The following is a 17395-nucleotide window of genomic DNA, read 5'->3' as shown; positions in this document are numbered from 1 at the left end:
CTTCCCTTATTTCAACAGGCAGGTGCTGCCTACCCCGTATGCCCTCAAGTTAATTCACATATTAGTTCTACTCAAAAGATCTAAAAAATCCTGACTCTGGAATCTGTCATCATTCTCAGAAGAGTTTGATCACATAGTGAGATAAGGCACCTCTGCATTAAAAACGAGTTGACTGAGGGAATTCGGGGGAGGGGCCTGATCTTTCTCCCTCTCTCCTTCACCATGTAGGAACGTGTTAGAAGCAGGCGCAAGAATGAGGGGCAAATGGGCCAGGTTGGTGACGGGTTTACCAGGATGGCTACAACCGTGAGGTCCTGCACAACTTTAGACCATATGCTCTGTGTTGGGCTAGGAGATGCTTGTTTCTGATGATGTGGAGAAGGGAACAACACATCCTGGGTGGTGACAGGGTGTGTCATTCTGATGACGAGAACAATCTTCCCTGGAACTTCAACTATCTGTCTTTCCCGGGCAGTACCACGAGGCCCTCTGGGAAAATTCCTGAGCAGCACATGTCTGGAGTTGAACCTCACAATTGATTTTCAATTTCACAAACCTCTTAAAGCTTTCAGATTTTTCCAGTGAGTACATTTGGGGTGACCAGTGTTTGTGTACATTTTTACCCATGCACGTAAAGTAATGGCCATTTTCTGTACTCTTTCTAAAGATGAGAGTCACTTCAGCATCCTAAGGGATATTGCCCAAATTCAATGCCAAGATGCTTAGCTACCCAGGACTTTTTTCTACCCAAAGAGGTCGATGGCCAGGACATGGATTATGGCAGCACGTTCCCCAGCCATGCAGCTTGCGTGGTGCCAGATAAGAGCACGGCAGGGCCCCAGCAGGTCCCTGGCTACGTCCCAGTAGCTTGGAGGGAGCCCAGCTTCTGTGATAGGAAATCAAGTAGTGGCTTCTGGTCACCATCCAGGTACACTTAGGAACTGATTAAGGTCGACTGAGATGAATCTGGACCAGGGTGAGACGTTTGTCTTCTGTGGTTTCATTTGAAATGGAATGCAAACAGTTCCTGCTGAAGGGACTATTCCCCTCTTGTCTCAAAGTGTATAAATCTTAGGGAACGGAAAGTTCTGTCTCTGTCTCTTCCTTCTCTAGGTAAACCACACACAAATCTCCAGGAGCACGGAGAGCCTGTTCAATCACTTGGGGCATATGTGGCCTCCTGAATGTAAAAAAAAAATAAAAATAAAAAACAACAACAAAAACCTCTTTAAGTCTCCAAAATCAAGACAAACTTGGAGTAGTAAGGTTAGAGGGAATACTGTATCCCTAATCTGTATTTGGATACTGACAGGAGCTTTATAAAAACGAGATAACTTTCAGAAGGTCAAACAATTAGCCTTGCCATCCGTGAGGACATTGAGAGTAGATTCCAAGGATGGGATGAAAGGATTTTAATGGGCTACGTGCCATAAACGGTGACGGCCCAAGATGGGGACAAAGAAAAAGGGGAGAAGAGTTTCTGAAAAGCATAGAAGGGGTGATTACTGTCCCAATACTCCAAAATAAACTCAAAGTTTGTGTTTGCATTTCTCAGACAACCTAAAATAAGGTAACACCCTGATTCAAGGACTTGTTTGTTCATGTATGAATCTGAACACTTTTTTTGAGTTTTCAAAGATCTTTCCACCGGTACAAGAAAAACAAGATAGCGTGAAAATCCAGGATATATTTTTGAAAGTCATCACTTGAAAGGAAGGAAGGAGATCTGGGTGAAGGGAAACCACTAAGAGGCTTAGAGATAACTTAGTTTTTTCACAAAACGTTAGGAAAAGTTATGGCTAGATATGCCTGCCCGTCCATGCAAAAATGCTCACATTATGGGGAATATGAGACGCATACTTTTCTGAGTGATGGTTTGCAGTTACTATTGTCACTTTCCCCGTCATTTCCTGTACGTCTTAAATGCTCCAGGGAAAATCCTACACAAAGACGGAGGTTACTGTGTCCTTGACCCTTCAGTCAGTCCTTGGTAGATGGAGCCTGAAGTTTCCATTGCCAGTTCCGACTCTTATGGCTGCAATTAAAGCTCCTGTTCCAGGACTCACACGGCCAAAACATGCAGCGCCCCGCCTTCTCCACAGGACAGAAGAATCGCTCCCTTGACCTTCCACGGATGGGTGCTGCTTCTTGCCCTGGTCTTGCTCCAGAGCCTGTGCTCCTTGTTTGTGCTCCTCGGTCACATAGGAGGTGGGGAGGAAGCCTGAATGGGGCTGGGCAAAGGATGCCTTCCTCCTCCTAAAGCTGATCAGGCAGAGCCGGAAATTCCCCCTCCCTGGGGGGGTGCTTCCGGTGTTCCTGGGGGCTCCTCTTCAGGTCCCCACTCAGAAAAGTCGGTGCTTTTCCCAAGTCTCTGGTTGTGTGGAGCTCACCTGAGCTGTGAAGCCTGGCAGAGCGCTGGTGCTGTTGGTCCAGCGGAGACGCCCTTCAGTTGGCAGAGCCTGCTGCCCCCACATTGTCTGTGTGTGCGGGCTGCTTCCCTCTGGCCTTGACCACCTGGGCCCCTCACCCCACCATTGCTCAGCGCAGAGTGTGCCGGCCTCACCCAGATGCTGCAGCTGTTGCTGAGGACGGTCGGGGTCAGGCTGGGGAGAGTCTCAGAAGGGCAGTGCGGCCGTGGCCGCGTACTCGTGTTCTACCTTTCCTTGAGCCTTTGGGAAACCATTTTACTTCGCATAAACATGACCATCTGCCCTTGCCTTGTTTTCCTAGGGAGACCCAGCTGTGTGACGTGGAAGTTGCCAACTGCATTTTTGTTGGAGATGCAGTGCAGTGCACATAGAAGCTGGTCTGACCCTTCTTCCTGGTCCTTCCCCAGAACCAAGCTCTGCTCTTTCCTTTTGCTCCCTGTGAAGGTAGATTCTAGAAGAGCACTTCCGAGGTGTTAAAATCGTTTTTGGAAGAGATCACTCTCCTGGGACTTATGCGCTGAACCATCCATCTTCTTTATCAAATGAAAAACTCCTTAGCACGTCCTGGCCAGCATTTCAAGCTGAAGTGAGACGGCCGGTTGCAAAGCCGCTCACTGCCATCTCAGTCTGTCTGTGTGTGGGCTCCTGCACTTTTCTGTCCCCATTTTGTACAAGAGTTCCCTAACCGTCCTGTGTGGGATACGGGTCAAAAGCTCACGGAGTTCTCCACGTTCTGTTCCATCCTTCCCCGCCGATCCTGCTGACCTTGAGCCACGTTTCCTGGGGAATGTGCTGCTAAGAGGGTGACCGCACAGCCAAGCGGTTCCTTAATTGTGACTAGAAGACCTTGACCCCTCCTTCCTAAGGCTTCTCACCATGATACTAAGACATCCACTCACCAGATACACTGTTTGGTGGTTTGGGGACAAGGCGTAACTGTCTTTAAGGAATATGGGGACCTGGACATCCACCAGGTACAGACAGCATCGTGGAAGGCTTAGTGGAAGGTCAGGTAGTACGAGTCCTTCGATCAGAAGCCTGGGGCACATGAGGGCACACTGTGCAGGAAGGCTTTGTCTGCCATGAAGCCACGTCCTCACCTCAGGGCAGAGACTTTGCTTCCAATAAGGGGAGCTGTGTGGTGAGGGCTCTGAGACTTCCAGGTAAATGGCAGTGTGATAAAGGGCCCATGTTGTGATTCGTTTCAACCAAGGACCCAGTAAGAGGGCTGCAGGTCAGAGTCCACACCATCAAAGGGTGTGATTATGAAACTAAGTGTGGAGTTATGGAGGGTTAGACAGGGAAGATGGACGACCTCTGGAAAGATCCCTCACCTTCCAGAGAAGCTTTAATAAACCTGTGATGCTCTAAGCTGGTGTTGGTGCATATTTTGGTGCAAGCCTTTGCCAGCCTGTGCTTGCGGAAATGGGAAACACCCCAATACACGGGTGGGTGTTGCTCCTGGAATTCTCCGCACGATGGCTGCTCATCTTTGCACCTCATGTGTTGCCCTCTATGCCTGAATATTGATCCTCATTCTCTTCCCTGACTGGGGGGTCGGGGGTGTTGCCAGCTCTGCAGACTGTTCCCAGCCTCTCAGACACGATGAGTGTCTTCTGCTCGAGGCGGCAAACTATAGCTGATACCCAAGCATGCCTCTCAGAATCAGTGACTGTTTTGGTGCCATGCTGTCCCTAGAGAACATGGGCGCATAAAATGCGCTCACCTAGGACCACAATGAGCATCGTTGTACCAAGGTCCATATATGCCACGGTGGCGGTTAGAGCCACGGGTCTCTGTACGAGGTGGAGAAACTTTACGACCTGAAACTGATGTGCTTCCTTGGATCTCCCTAAAATCCTCTGGGGCATCCTCAGTAGATGCTGATGTATTTCTCTTTGGCATTTTACATACATTTCCCAGTTCAAGAGTCAGAGTGGCCATGAGAAGCTGGTGGCATCTCTACTCGTTCCACTTAGATACTAGCTGTAGGATACAGACATCCAGCATGAATTGCAAGGCCAAAAAGAACGTACTGTGGGCTCTATAAGGACAGAGTCCATCTGGCGTGTGCGCACACACGCAGGGGGATCCAGAGGCAGGAATACCAAAGTCTAGGAATGCGTGGACTCTGAGTCAGGAAGGTTTGGTTCCTTTATAGAAGGAAAAACTTCTCAAGTCCCTCCCTGGTTACTTGGAAATAACAGTTGACTTCTTTTATCTCAGTGAAGTTGCGTGAAGGTCCCACTTCCCTGGTTCTTCTGGAAGATGCGTGTGAAAAGGACTCTAGAACCTTCGTGGGCTTTGGATCTTGTCCTCATCCTCTAACGTGACCTCTGCACTGGCGGCCTCTGACCCGCCTCAGCTGTTTGAGGAGTCTGAGCACGAGACAGGCAGTGCAGGAGCGGAGGCGTCACGGGAAGCCCTCGCTTACGTCTGTGTCCGGGCTGTCTGACATGTGCCCTCCACCTCCTGCCCTCGGTGCTGTGAGTGTCAGCTCTAATGCTCCCAAGAAGGGTTGATGAAACCACCTTCAAAAGCTGAGAACTGGAGTTATGGAAACGGCTGTTAAGGGGGTGGCCCAGAACTTACCCCTGCCCAGCAACACTCAGCTTCTCAGCTTGTATCATTCATTGAGTTGTCAGCAGGAGTGAGAATCTTAACGAGTAGTTGAGGTTCTAGTTGCTGGAAGACAAGAGAAAAGTCTCTCTCCCTCCTTAGTCTCTCCCTGGGAAAACCCCACTGAATTGTAGGGATGGGCATGTTGGAAAGGGGCCTTGTGACCCCCAAGACCAGCTGGAAGCTGCATCAGCTGAAATTGGACAGCTTTCCCTCAATGTGCTGGACTTCCAGAAAATCGATGGAATCTGTTGTAGCCACTGGAACGAGAGGGTCACCTAGGTCCTCATCACTGCCAGGTGCAAACCTATAGGCTCTGCAGATGCTGGCGTGTGCTTGAGTGATGCTGTCTGTCGCCTGCAGTCCCCGCTCCCACTTGGCGTGCTCCGCGCGTACAGTCAGACCTGAGGCTCAGCAAGACAAGCGCCATTAACGATGCCTGAAGTGGTTGTTTCCTTCTCGCTTCCTACAACTCGCCCCGTGGAGAAGCCTATGAGCTTTTGGCTCTGGCTTTATTTTTGAAAGCTATTGCATACACTAGAAATGTTTTATTCATGAGTCCTCATTTCTTTGCACGATGGAGGAAGAAATTTGTTCTCACCTAGGTTCACCTCAGCCACATAATGAAAGCGACGGGGCGGGAGGACAGAAACCGAAGAGGTTTAACAGGGTCTGACTTGTCCTGTGGAAGGGCTTTGGGTGAGTCACCCTGGGGCTGTCTGATCTGATAGACATGACATTTCTCTAGTTCGGGTTTCTTATGGCGGTGACAGGAGGACGATTGTGAAGACCAAAGGTCTGGCTGGGGCAGGTGGCCTCTTCTCCCTGATGGTCACGGCGGCTGGCTGCAGTCCCTGCATGGTGCAGGGGAAGCCAGCCACGCCTGCCCGCCATGCTGCCTTGTTTGTTTCCTGACATCTCAGTGCTGTGCACACAGGTCAGGGGCGATACAAGCGGAGCAGAGCTATGGTTGAGAAGGAGCAGGATCAAAGTCCAAGAGGGCAACCTCTATATAAACGCGAACAAGGTGCTTCTATCCGTTCTGTATTTGTCATGGTTCGGTTAACTGCAGGCCACCCACACAGGTTCATAAAACCTGGTTTCTTTCCAAAACGCACATTCAGGAGAAAGGACATGCACCCCCGAGAGGCCCTATATCATCTGCTTTAATTGTGCTTGTGGAAGGGTTTTCCAGGAAAGAAAATCATTTTCCCAGACAAATTAGATATGTTTGTCTATTGTGGCAGCTTTGCTAGTGGAGTGTTGACTCAGCACCATCTTTTGGGGACTTGCTCGGGGTCACCTGGTCACATCTAAAGGCTCAGGTTCCTGTGGAGCCAGCTCCACCCTCCGTTCAGATGTGCTTCTTCCTAATGAGAAGGATGGAATCAGAGCACCAAGAGGCCCTTTCTTGAGTACATGGGGCCCAGCGTGAGGGAGCTGCCGACAACCTGGGGAGAGGTGACACTTGGGAAGAGATGGCACAGATGAGTTACATCTGCCTAAGCCACACTGCACGCCAGCTGCTCTGCCACTGGGCTTGGGTAGGGCGAGGCAGCCCCCAGCAACCTTTAGTCTCATACATTTCATGGCAGCAATGTGTTACATGTGCAAAGACACAAAGGGACGCGGTGGTGCCCCGCCGTCCAGGCAGGTCTGTGCAGAGCCTTTCCCAGGCGGATTTCCTCCATGGAAGATGGTGGGAAGATGCTCACCCGCTCCGGGCTGACCAAGGCCATCCTGGGGAGGTAACGTGGAGTCCGTCTGGCCACGCAGCACCGCAAGAAATCTCCAGAGTTAAGATAATCTCGGGACACAGTGTCTGTCACTGCAGTGCTCTGTGCCCCGTGTAGGTGAGACGCCAAAGGAAACTGTGTCCATGGGCCATTTCTGGGTCACCCAGTGAGATGACATTGAGGGTGTATTTCTTGTCCCTTCGTGATCCTTACAAAGCCAAGTACATGTAGTATTAGGTTAAAGCCTACGTCCTGAGTTGGCCAACTTGACCCTCTCACCGCCGTCGTGCTGGGGGAAGATGCCCTGAGTGCCGTGAGGCCCTGTGAGAATGGCCAGGGCTTCATCCTTGGCTAGCCTTCTTGCTCTACCTGCTCCAGTCACCTGGCCTGCTATCACTGAGCGGGGCTTGTAGGTTCCCCGTGAGCCCCCACACTGGCTTTCCCAGCAGCAGCAGCAACAGCAGCCTTCACACTGATCCCTCAGGGTCCTGCCTTGGGACAGTGTCATTATGTCGGATGTGACAATATCTGCCTCTGACCAATTGCTCTTTGCTGCCTGAGACCTGAGGTTCTCCAAGTCTTGGTGTCTCGCCCATGTTCTTCCTCCTGTCCGCCACGTGGATCTCTTCTCAGAACACAGTGGGGAGCTGTCACTCATGTCATCGATATAGCCGTCATCTGTCTTGTCTTGTGTTAAAGTCATCTGAAGGTAACTCTGCAGAATATCAACTGAAGGTTTTGGAGGTGCTGTTCTGCATCCACAAAATCAGCTTCTCTTCTCTTCCTTGAAATTCCTGATGGAATTTGCCTTTAATTCAGGATCAGGTCTCTGGGCATCAAGCAAAATAGATGAAAGCAAGAGACATCCAGGCTTGGGTTCCTGCCTTCCTCTGTGTCCAGGTACAGCTTTACCCCAGGACCCTGGGTCTCTCCAAGACCCCTGCTCTGTGCACTGCCCCTGCCATGTCCTTCACCCCCAGAATGCTGTGGGGTGACTCTTCCAGTGGTTGTCCACACAGCCCCCAGCAGATCTTCCTACCCCCCAGGTGGGTTTCTGATCTCTAACACTTTGATCCACGTTAAGAAACCACCATGGGTGCCTGGAGAAATGCCCTGCCTGGGATACCGGTTTTTATTCTGACCGAGGCACGAGGCTAAGCAGACCTACTGACTTGCCTATCTGAACGCTGCTTCTTGGGGAGACTCTTGCAGCAATAGCATGAACGTGTGTGGTGCCCCTTGTGTGCTGGGGCTGCACAGAGCAGTCTGGCAGGGCAGACAGACTCTGGAAGACGGTCCCTGTTGCTTGTGAACCGGGGGTTTTAGCTGCATGACTAGGGAGCAACTAGCCTCGCGTCTGGTGTGATCAGGGCCACATCATGGAACTTTGGCTCCAGAACTGTCCTGCCTGTGACGTATTCATGGGCCGGGCAACCTTCAGACCTTCCCGTCATGTGACCAGGGGCCAAGTCCAAACCTAATCATTGCAGGTGTATAAATCCCCCTGCACGAATTGCCATGTCAGACCCTTGTGTGACTTCTGTGGGGGCTGGAATACAATACTTAGCATCTAATGAGGGCTGATTGCTTTGGACTGAGCTGTGGATGGTTGCCATGACGACTCGTAAGGGACCAGTTCCTTTGCTGAGGGGCCAGGCTGCAGGGAATCTGAAACAGGTTAACTTTCACCTCTCATTTCCTCTGCAGAATATTTTCAAAGTCTTATTTGATCATTCATGACTTACTTCTTCCAAAGTGCACAGTCATTTTCCTAGGCTTTCTCCCAAGAATCATGTAAAAAGAAGTCTTAACCCACTCGAAAAGATGGAGCTCAGGTATGCACCAAAGATGCTTGCTTCTGTTTCAGGTTGTGTTTGGGGTTGTACAGTATTTGGTTTCCTTTGTTTCAGAATCTTCCCGTCCTGTGTGTCCCACCCAGGGCCCCCATTAGGGAGCTGACGTTGTCTTCTCCCTGCTCTGCTCAGCCCTGCCTGATAATGACTTTCGGTGACTTCCTGGTAATGATGTTCTTAGAGGTGGTGGCCTCATGGCCAGGGGCTTCCCGGAAAGAAGTGATTCTGAGAAAGGAGAACAGCTTAACAGACGTGCGGCCCCCTCCTCCCTTGTGGAAAACCAGCTGTTTGTTATGAAGTTAGTATTTTAGGACCGTATTTCCTCACTTACCAAGATCCTGACCTAAGATTGCTTGGAGGACCAGTCACAGTTCAGAGGAGATCCCGGAGTGGTAAACAGTGCACGTGGTCAGGATGGAGAGAAAGAATGTCCTCCGGGCTTAGGACACCTCTTAGAAAGAGGGGCTCCACCAATGGCTGAGCTGTCTCCTGCTCAAGCTGGAAGACCGGGTGGCATTTCACTGGCTTGTAGTTGACTGTCTCTAAGAATCGATGACGTCAATACCTGGCCTCAGGAGCCTGGAACTGTGGGAATGGGGGCCTTTGCAGGGGTCCTCAGGGTCGTAAGGCGGAGGGGGTTTGCTCGGGAGCTTGCTAATGGGAAGACGCCATAGATGTTGGAGGCTTTGTCACTGTGCAATGCTACCCACCTAGCTTCAGGAGAAGATACTGAAAACCCATGACAACGGGAGACATCAATTTAGAGATGTAGCCCTCCAGGTTGATGGCAATCCCAGGATCCTAACACCGTGACTTCTGAAAGGCCTGCCCGAGAGTTTAAACTGCAGCCTGAACCTCTGTCAAAGACAGAGACTGTGGGAAGAGTGAAGGGGCGTGAGGAGGGCAATGAGATTGAGCTACACCTGGGGCGAAGGCAGGCTCACCGCGGAGAGAAGGTGCACAGCCGGCGATGGTCATTTCAGCAGCCCCGATGCTGGGCAACTTGTGTAACTCGGCCTCTTCCAAATCCTGAGGTGACCAAGGCGTTTGGGGTTCCTCTTCCAACTAGAGGGTCCACATCCCAGGGTCAGAAGTAGGACCACCTCACTGTGGTGGACAGACAGTGTCAGTAGCTTCCAGAGTGAAAACAATTGTCTCTAGAAATCCATTGATTATAACTGAGCTTGGAAAGTGCTGTTGTTTTGTGGCTTGCCTAGGATTTTCCCCTGGGGCCTGCAGTGCCTATAGCTCCTGGGCAGCTTTCTGCTATTCCTGCTGGCGGAGTATCCTTTGTTTTCCTCATCGTTTCTGTTCCTTTTGCTCTTGTCTTACGTGGGATGAAATGCTTCGTATCATTCCCATTTCCTCTCCCTTACCTTGTTAGCGATTCTTTCACTTTTTCTCTGGTTCCTCAGAGGACTGTTACAACGTGCATACTTGGAGTATTAAGGCCTAGTATAAATTAACTTCTTTTTTTATTACCACTCATGGGATAATGTAAGGCTTCTAGAACATTCTCTCCGCTTACCACCCTCATGACTTATGGGCTGTATGTATTAGTTGGCTCAGGCTGCCATAACAAAATGCCACCAACTGGGGGCTTGAACAACAAATGTATCTTCTCACAGTTCTAGAGGACACAGGGCCTCAGGATGGTGAGCTCTCTTATATATAGGGGCCACGGATGCCATCAGGCCAGGCTCCAGTATCATGGCCTCAGGTAACCCTGCACTTTCTTGGGGGCCCCTTCTCCAAATACGGCCACACTGGGTAGTCACAGTTCCGACCTATGAAGTGGGGAGGGACACAAACGTTCAGTATAACCTGTGCTATTACAACGGTGAATGTGAATTCTCAATGTCTAGATCACCAAAGAATTAGATGCCGATTTCTGGGAGTGCCACATATGGACGCAGCATGTACACATGCTCAGAGGACTCGATGCTGATGGGTGTCTGTAAGGGACGGTACCCACCCGCACTTCCTAGCAACGAATCAGCAAAGTTTGGGTGATGGGGGTGGTCACACAGCCTTGGGCATCTCTCAGTTTGGGGGAGCTACTGAGCTCCCCAAAGATGTGAAGCAGTCAAGTAACATGCGAACTTCTGTTTTAGAAAGCTGGTTCTACAGTTTCCTCTGGAGCAGCTTCCTGTCCTTTCTGCCAGACCACTTCCTCCCTGACTCCCTCTTCCGGTCCACGTCACCATCGTGTGTCATGGGGGGAGAGGGAAAGCTTTCGGTCAGTCTCGGCTTCTGCCTTGCGCACTAACCGACGTTTTCTCTCTCAGATCCAGAGTGGTTTCTCACACAGACACAGCCCTGCACCACTTTTCCACCTCACCTCGAGTCATTCTCACCCAGCCAGCGGGGCCTCCTATACAATCTGCACCCCACACATCACTACGTCTTTGAAACAGGAGGGAGGGTGTTACAGCTTCAGCCATATCGGCTTCCTTCTTGTTCCTCTAAAGCGTTTTTGGCCTCCTTGGTTCCTCTGTTCGGAACCTTCTCTCAAGGGCTACATTGATCTCTCTCTCTCTCTCCAATCTGGTTTCTGCTCAAATGTTCACACTAAGGTGTCCACCTTACACCCTAAATGCACATCACCTCACCCTCATCATACTGACTGAAAATAACACCTAAACGCGTTCCAGAGGAGAGACCTACAAACGCCATGAAGAAAAGGTGGTCTATTTATACATATACGACTCCGTTTCCTGTGCCAAGCAATGCCTGCACGCGAGTCTCCCACTAATCAGTTGGTTACATGAAGACTCGGTACGGGAGTTGGCGCTCGGAACGGGAATGGTGACCAGGCATCAGCTAGGAATCGTATTAAGATGGTAGGGTGGGAGAAACTTAGGAACTCATTGAACTTGACGGGGGAGCATGTGAGCTGTGTCTGGAGGCTGTCGGACCCACGCACGAGCCTCCATAGTCTCATTCTCATTTTCCTCGAGCTGTAGACCCATCAGAGTAGCAGATCCAGCAAGGTCCACGTCAAATGAAAGTCTAGACCCCTTGTCAGATGGCGTGTAGAAGAGGATGCTGGCAGAGGCATTGGAACTTTGCAAGGAGGAGGATGCATGCCGTCCCTTGCTTGGGTTAATAAAAGCTTGGGGAGTTGACCATAAAGGACAGAGGGGGGGTGTGCTCCCACCCTCCCCGGAAAATGGAAAACACATGTCTTTTCTACCTAGACAAGACCCCCTCCACTTGCTCCCAGAACATCTCGCAGAAAACTCCCGTGTCTAACAAGATGGATAAACTGATTTCCTTTAAGATCTGGAGGTATTTAGGAAGTCCCAGTAAATTACCAATGGGAAGGTTTCAGTCTCCTGGATTATTCTTGCACTCTGCAAAGAAAATAAAAAATGTCAGTTTGAACGGAAATGAGGAATTCTGCCTTGCCAGGAGTTGTACTGTCAACTCGACTATGAGGTGACACGACTATGAGGTGACACCTGCCTCCCTGTCCCACCCATATTTGTCTCTGCTCCTCAGGTCAGTTTCCTGTACGCGCCTTGTCACTGTCACCATTCAGTAAAAACCTCCTTAACTACACACACACACACACACACACACACACACACACACACACACACAAACACGCTGCGGCCACGTAAATGGAGATGTCTCAGCTGAAGCTGATGGGGAGGAAGTGACAGGCCAGCTGGAGGGAGGCGGGCATTTTGCTTCTTAAATAAGTCACTTCCAGCTCAGCTCTTCCTGACTCAGTGCAGAGCGGGCAGCTTCTGAGCCCCTACGGACAGTTCCATTGTGTCTGCGCTGCGTTCCCCCAGGCAGTCACTGATCCGGCCATTTCCAGGAGAGGGAACACAGCCCATCAGCCTGATGGTCGGAAATGAGCGCTCACCTTCCTGGCTTCCTGGGGAGGACACAGGGTCAAAGAGAAGCCACTCCCCAGTCTCCTGGCCTCACCTGTCTGCACACTCATCACTGTCTCCTGACTCGGGCCTTCCTTTCCCACTGGCTTTGCTCGAGCCTGAGCCCATCAGGGAAGGGATCCTTCCACTCCTTGGCCTTCCCTATGGCCCTTACCTCGCTCAGCTCCAGTTTGCTTGTATTGCTTGTCACCTTTTCTGCTTATTGTTGTATCTTCCTTGTTAGAACATAAACCCTGCAAAGTCAAAGATCTTTGTCCTATTCACTGAAGGATCTCAAGTACCTGCAGGAATTCCTGGCACTTGGTTGGTGTTCAGTAAATTCCTGTTGAAGAGACAATTTGTGAGAGAAAGGGGAGGACAGGCAGAAGCTGGAGCGATGCTAGTAAGAAAGAATGAAAGTGGTGAGAGAGGAAAAAAGAAAAATAAAGGGGAAAGAAAATGACTTGCTTGGTGACAACTGAAGAGATTGGCCGAGTTTGAGTGGCGGGGGGCAGAGAGGTTGCATTTCATTTCTTTCCACATTGAATACACTTTAGACACTTTTTGTTTAATTGGGAAACAGTGTTTTTTCAGGCCCCATCAGCTCCATGTCAAGTCGTTGTTTTTCGAGCTAGTTGTGGAGGGCGCAGCTCACTGGCCCATGTGGGACTCGAGCCGGCGACCTTGGTGTTATGAGCACCGCGCTCTAACCGCTGAGCAAACCGGCCACCCCGCTCTAGACACTTTTAAACATTGATGTCTGCCAGGTCTAAATACTCTCAAGTCCAGACAGTGTTCTCATTTTATAAAGAGCGTTCAGAAATAGCACCTAGATTCCGTTAGCACTCAGCCTGATACCCTTTCTCTGTCACTTTCTTACACAAGTGGTTTGGGTGTATTTGCTTGACAGTTTGGTCAAATGCCAGAAATTGCCTGAAGACCAATTTCAGTTGAGAGCCATCATTGCCCCAGGCGGAGCAGTGCAGTTACAGACGTGTGGACTGGGAACAAGGCCCAGTTAGAATCCACTCCAGCCACCTAAGAGCTGCGTGCACTTCTGCACATTGCTTGTCTCTTAAGCTTCCCTCTCCTAGGTAGAAAGTGGGGCATAACATACCCTGAATGGTTCTAAGGATACTATCAAAAAGTAACCAACCTCAAACTACAACTCTAATCCTCTAACAGCAACCAGACTTAATTACAGTGCCTGAAATAAGACATGAACTTGTGGGTAGATAAGCAAAACCCATGGCTTTCACTGTGAACTCGGCCATTAAATTTTCGAAATGATTATAATTTTTACCGATGAGAAAGCTGAGTTCAGAGTTTAGTTCTGGTTTAGATAATTTACCTCTTACTAGGTGCCAGCCACTGTGCCTGGGGCTGTCATACCATCCTGACTGTTCACAGGAGACAAGCATGACAGTAGGCGGCCGTTTTAAAGTCAAATAAAGTTTAAAAGTTCACACAGCTCGTTAAGTGGAATTAGAACCAGAGGGGTTTTCTCCATAACATGAAGAATGATGGAATAAGCGGTGCAATAATAAATGAAGCTCTTTGTTTCCTCCGCCCCGTGAAGGCTGAGTTCTGTTGAGCTCACGGCACACGGTGCAGGAAGAGTTTGCAAGAGCAAGCTTCCTGTAAGCATCAAAAGACACCCTGCACTGGGTCTCACAGCCGGCCGTTCTTTATTACACTCAGCTGTCTGATGACAGCACCAGAGCTCCTTGCCTGGCATGGAGCATCTCAATGCGGGTCCAGGGCGAGATAAGTGCACAGGCCTCCCCGGAACCCTGAGGCCGGCTGCAGCACACAGCCCCATCAGGAGACGGGTCACCTTGCCTCCTGCCTGGGTTTGCCAAACACCAGATCAGCATCTTTCATTCCCACCACAGGGTACTGACGCCAGTTTCACAACTTGATCCAATAGATCTTTAGGGAGCTCCTAGTTAGCGAAAGACCTGGAATTTGATGTTCCAGGGCCTCGAAAGTAAACTGCGACAGTCGGTGGCAGCGTTCCGGTGTCCTGCGCAGTTCTGGTGACACCGCTGAGTGGTGATTGTCAGTAATAGTAACAGGGGCAAAGGTAAGAGACAGGGTAATAGGAATCGGAAAGATCCAGGATTGTGCTACGGGCACACCCGGACCTTGAACACAGAACCTGTGATCCCAGCCCTGAGTTCAGTTCATTGCACTGTTTCTGCTCTATGCAGAGCTCACACTGCCGCCTGGGCGTCCCCTGTCACTCAGCGGGGCACTAATCCACGAGCCTGTGCTGGATCCTCATGGGGCAGGCGCCACATGCCATCCCGGTCCTCAAGAATCCTAGTTATGTGGCTCCGGATAGATGACCCACCTGTATGTCAAGGTTTCGTGAGGGTATGTGGCACATGGGTGTTTGGCCACAAATTTCCCTTGAAAACCCTAATTCCTCTGACTGTATATGCTGTTGGATCCCGGTACCTGCTGTTCTTCTGCTGTGAAGTTCTAGTCAGTGGGGCTCGTTCAGGACCACAGACAGTTCTCATGGAAAGCAAGATTCCATGTCCTTGTGGGAGAGAGTTCAGGGTCCCTCGTCATAACCCACTCGGTGGGCTGCACAGAGGACACGTGACGGTTATGTCTCGGCCCTTGCTGAGCATTGCGATGCCCTCCATTCCCATTCACGACTTCATTCCACTTGCTCCTGACTGAGCTGAGGTCATACCCTTCTCCCGCATGTGCGTTCTGTGAGGAAATGCTACCCAGGTGTTGGTCTGTTAATTGTGGCAAATGCACCCTGCTGATAGGAGACATTCATGGGGAAAGTGGATCCAGGGCACCTCGGAACTCTCCGTACCATCTCTGCAACAGTTCAACTAGAAAAGTGCCCTAAAATGACAGACTCAGTTCAGCCAGTGACACATTTAAGGTGTGGTGTGAAATTCAGAAGGCGTTCATGACAGCATCTAAAAGTACCTCATTTCTTGTGGTCAGAGGGCAGCCTGCTAAAGATAAGGCCCAGAATGTTATTGTAAGACCAACATGTCAGAGAAGGCTGTCTTTGCAGCCTGGGAAAGCTAACTATGTCAAAGGCAAGGCCCGGTAGGGAAGGAATGGGATCCTGAAACTTGGGATGGGGACTGTGGACGGATGCACATGAGGCCATTCAAAGGCCAGCTCTCTGGAGCCTCTAGGCTGCAGAACGGGCCCACTCCCCCTTGCTAGAGCCTATCAGACCTCTCCGTTTGCTGGAGTCCACGCAGAAGTTCAACAGAGACAGAAACCTTGCAAGAACAATACCAGCCCTTCACAATTTCTGCCCTCTCTGCTCCTGGACTCAAGACCAATAACTAGGATCCTGGGAAAGAGAAGAGTCCACTACACGTCGATGAATTCACTCGCTTCTGAGGGAGATGTCCTCATGGTCCCATTGCAGAGATGAGGAAACTGAGGTGCAGAAAAACTAAGTGACTTGCTCAAAGTCACATTGGTAATAAGTTTGGAGGTCAGAAGTTTTCCTTGAATACCGTTGTCCTCATTGTATGGGAGATATGCCTTCATAGAGATCGATTCACTGTGGAGGTAATGCCTTAACACTGCACAAAACTAGCAGCTGACCGCTTGGATCTGCACCCCGCCCCCCTTCACTCATGTGACGGGAACTTGAGCTCTATGCTCTCATCTCTGAAGTCGTTCACTGCGTGGCCTTGAGTGAGTCAGTCTTGATGCTGTGTTCAGTCTTCTCACCTGCAAAAATGAAGGGGATTTGAATTGACTAGTTGTAAGGTAGCCGTTCTTTTTCTGTATTTTCTGACTGCTAAGATTTTTTTCATCCTCTGGAGCAGTTAACAGGGGCATTTGTAATATTTATTTTAATGACTATCCCAGAAAAAATATAGTCCCACCTATCCCACATTCCCACTTGCGCCCACTCTTTATGATACATTTATTCATTCGTTTCCTAAGAAGCAGGAGCAACATGAAAGTCAACAAATGAGGGAAAGTGGTTAGAGATTATACTGAAACACATATATGGAAAATACACACAAAACACATACACGTGCACACTCCACGGAATAACAAGAAATCTAGGCACTTTGCTACCTGGCTTCCTGTGAGACCTGCCTTTGGGCTTTGCCTCCACCTGCCCCTGTCCAGTAACGGGTATCGTACATTAAAATCCTCACACGAGTTTGGAGACATATCATGAGTCTTCAGGTTAAAGAGCTGTTTTTAAAACAGTAATATGCATGCAGCAGAGAAAACCTAGAAGGGGAGAGAGAAATTCCTCCCCCAGAGATGACATGGGAGGGGGTGGTTTAAAAGGATGTTAACCTTCCAGCCGTCATTCCTGAGCTGAGGTTTTCCAGCAGGTTCAGAGTATTTATTTATTTATAGCTCATACCCTGTCTGCTTTTAGGAAGTGTCAGAAGCAGCTTTTCCTTTGATTTTTAGCCTGTACTGGGAACTAGTCTGAGTCAGCGGTGACTGTGGCCTGAACTCTGCAGTGTGACACTGAGGAGCCGTGATGCCTCCGGTCTCACCCCTCTGAGCACAGCTGGACTCCTCCGGCTCCCAGCTCAGTGGTGCTTAATCCTTCCCAAGTGCCTCTCTATGAATCTGGGCAAGAAGCATTCTCTGGTACGCACACAGGTCTGCGTCTCTCCACCCACTCCCATCATGACGCTGATCAAAACACTGCACTTTCTAATTTCCCCCGTTACCCTGAAAATCAGGATTCTTTGGAAATCCAGAATACTTAGGAATAGCCCTATATTTTCAGGTTTTCATGATTATGAGTGCACATGCATAGCGCTTTACAGTGTGTGAACAATTTTTACACGCAATTATTTTAGTTGAGGTTCAGAACCTTTAAGTAGGTAATTCAT

This window comes from Rhinolophus sinicus, linkage group LG12, assembly GCF_036562045.2.
Source record: "Rhinolophus sinicus isolate RSC01 linkage group LG12, ASM3656204v1, whole genome shotgun sequence".
In the NCBI taxonomy this organism is placed as follows: domain Eukaryota; kingdom Metazoa; phylum Chordata; class Mammalia; order Chiroptera; family Rhinolophidae; genus Rhinolophus; species Rhinolophus sinicus.
This window is presented reverse-complemented; position numbering follows the sequence as displayed.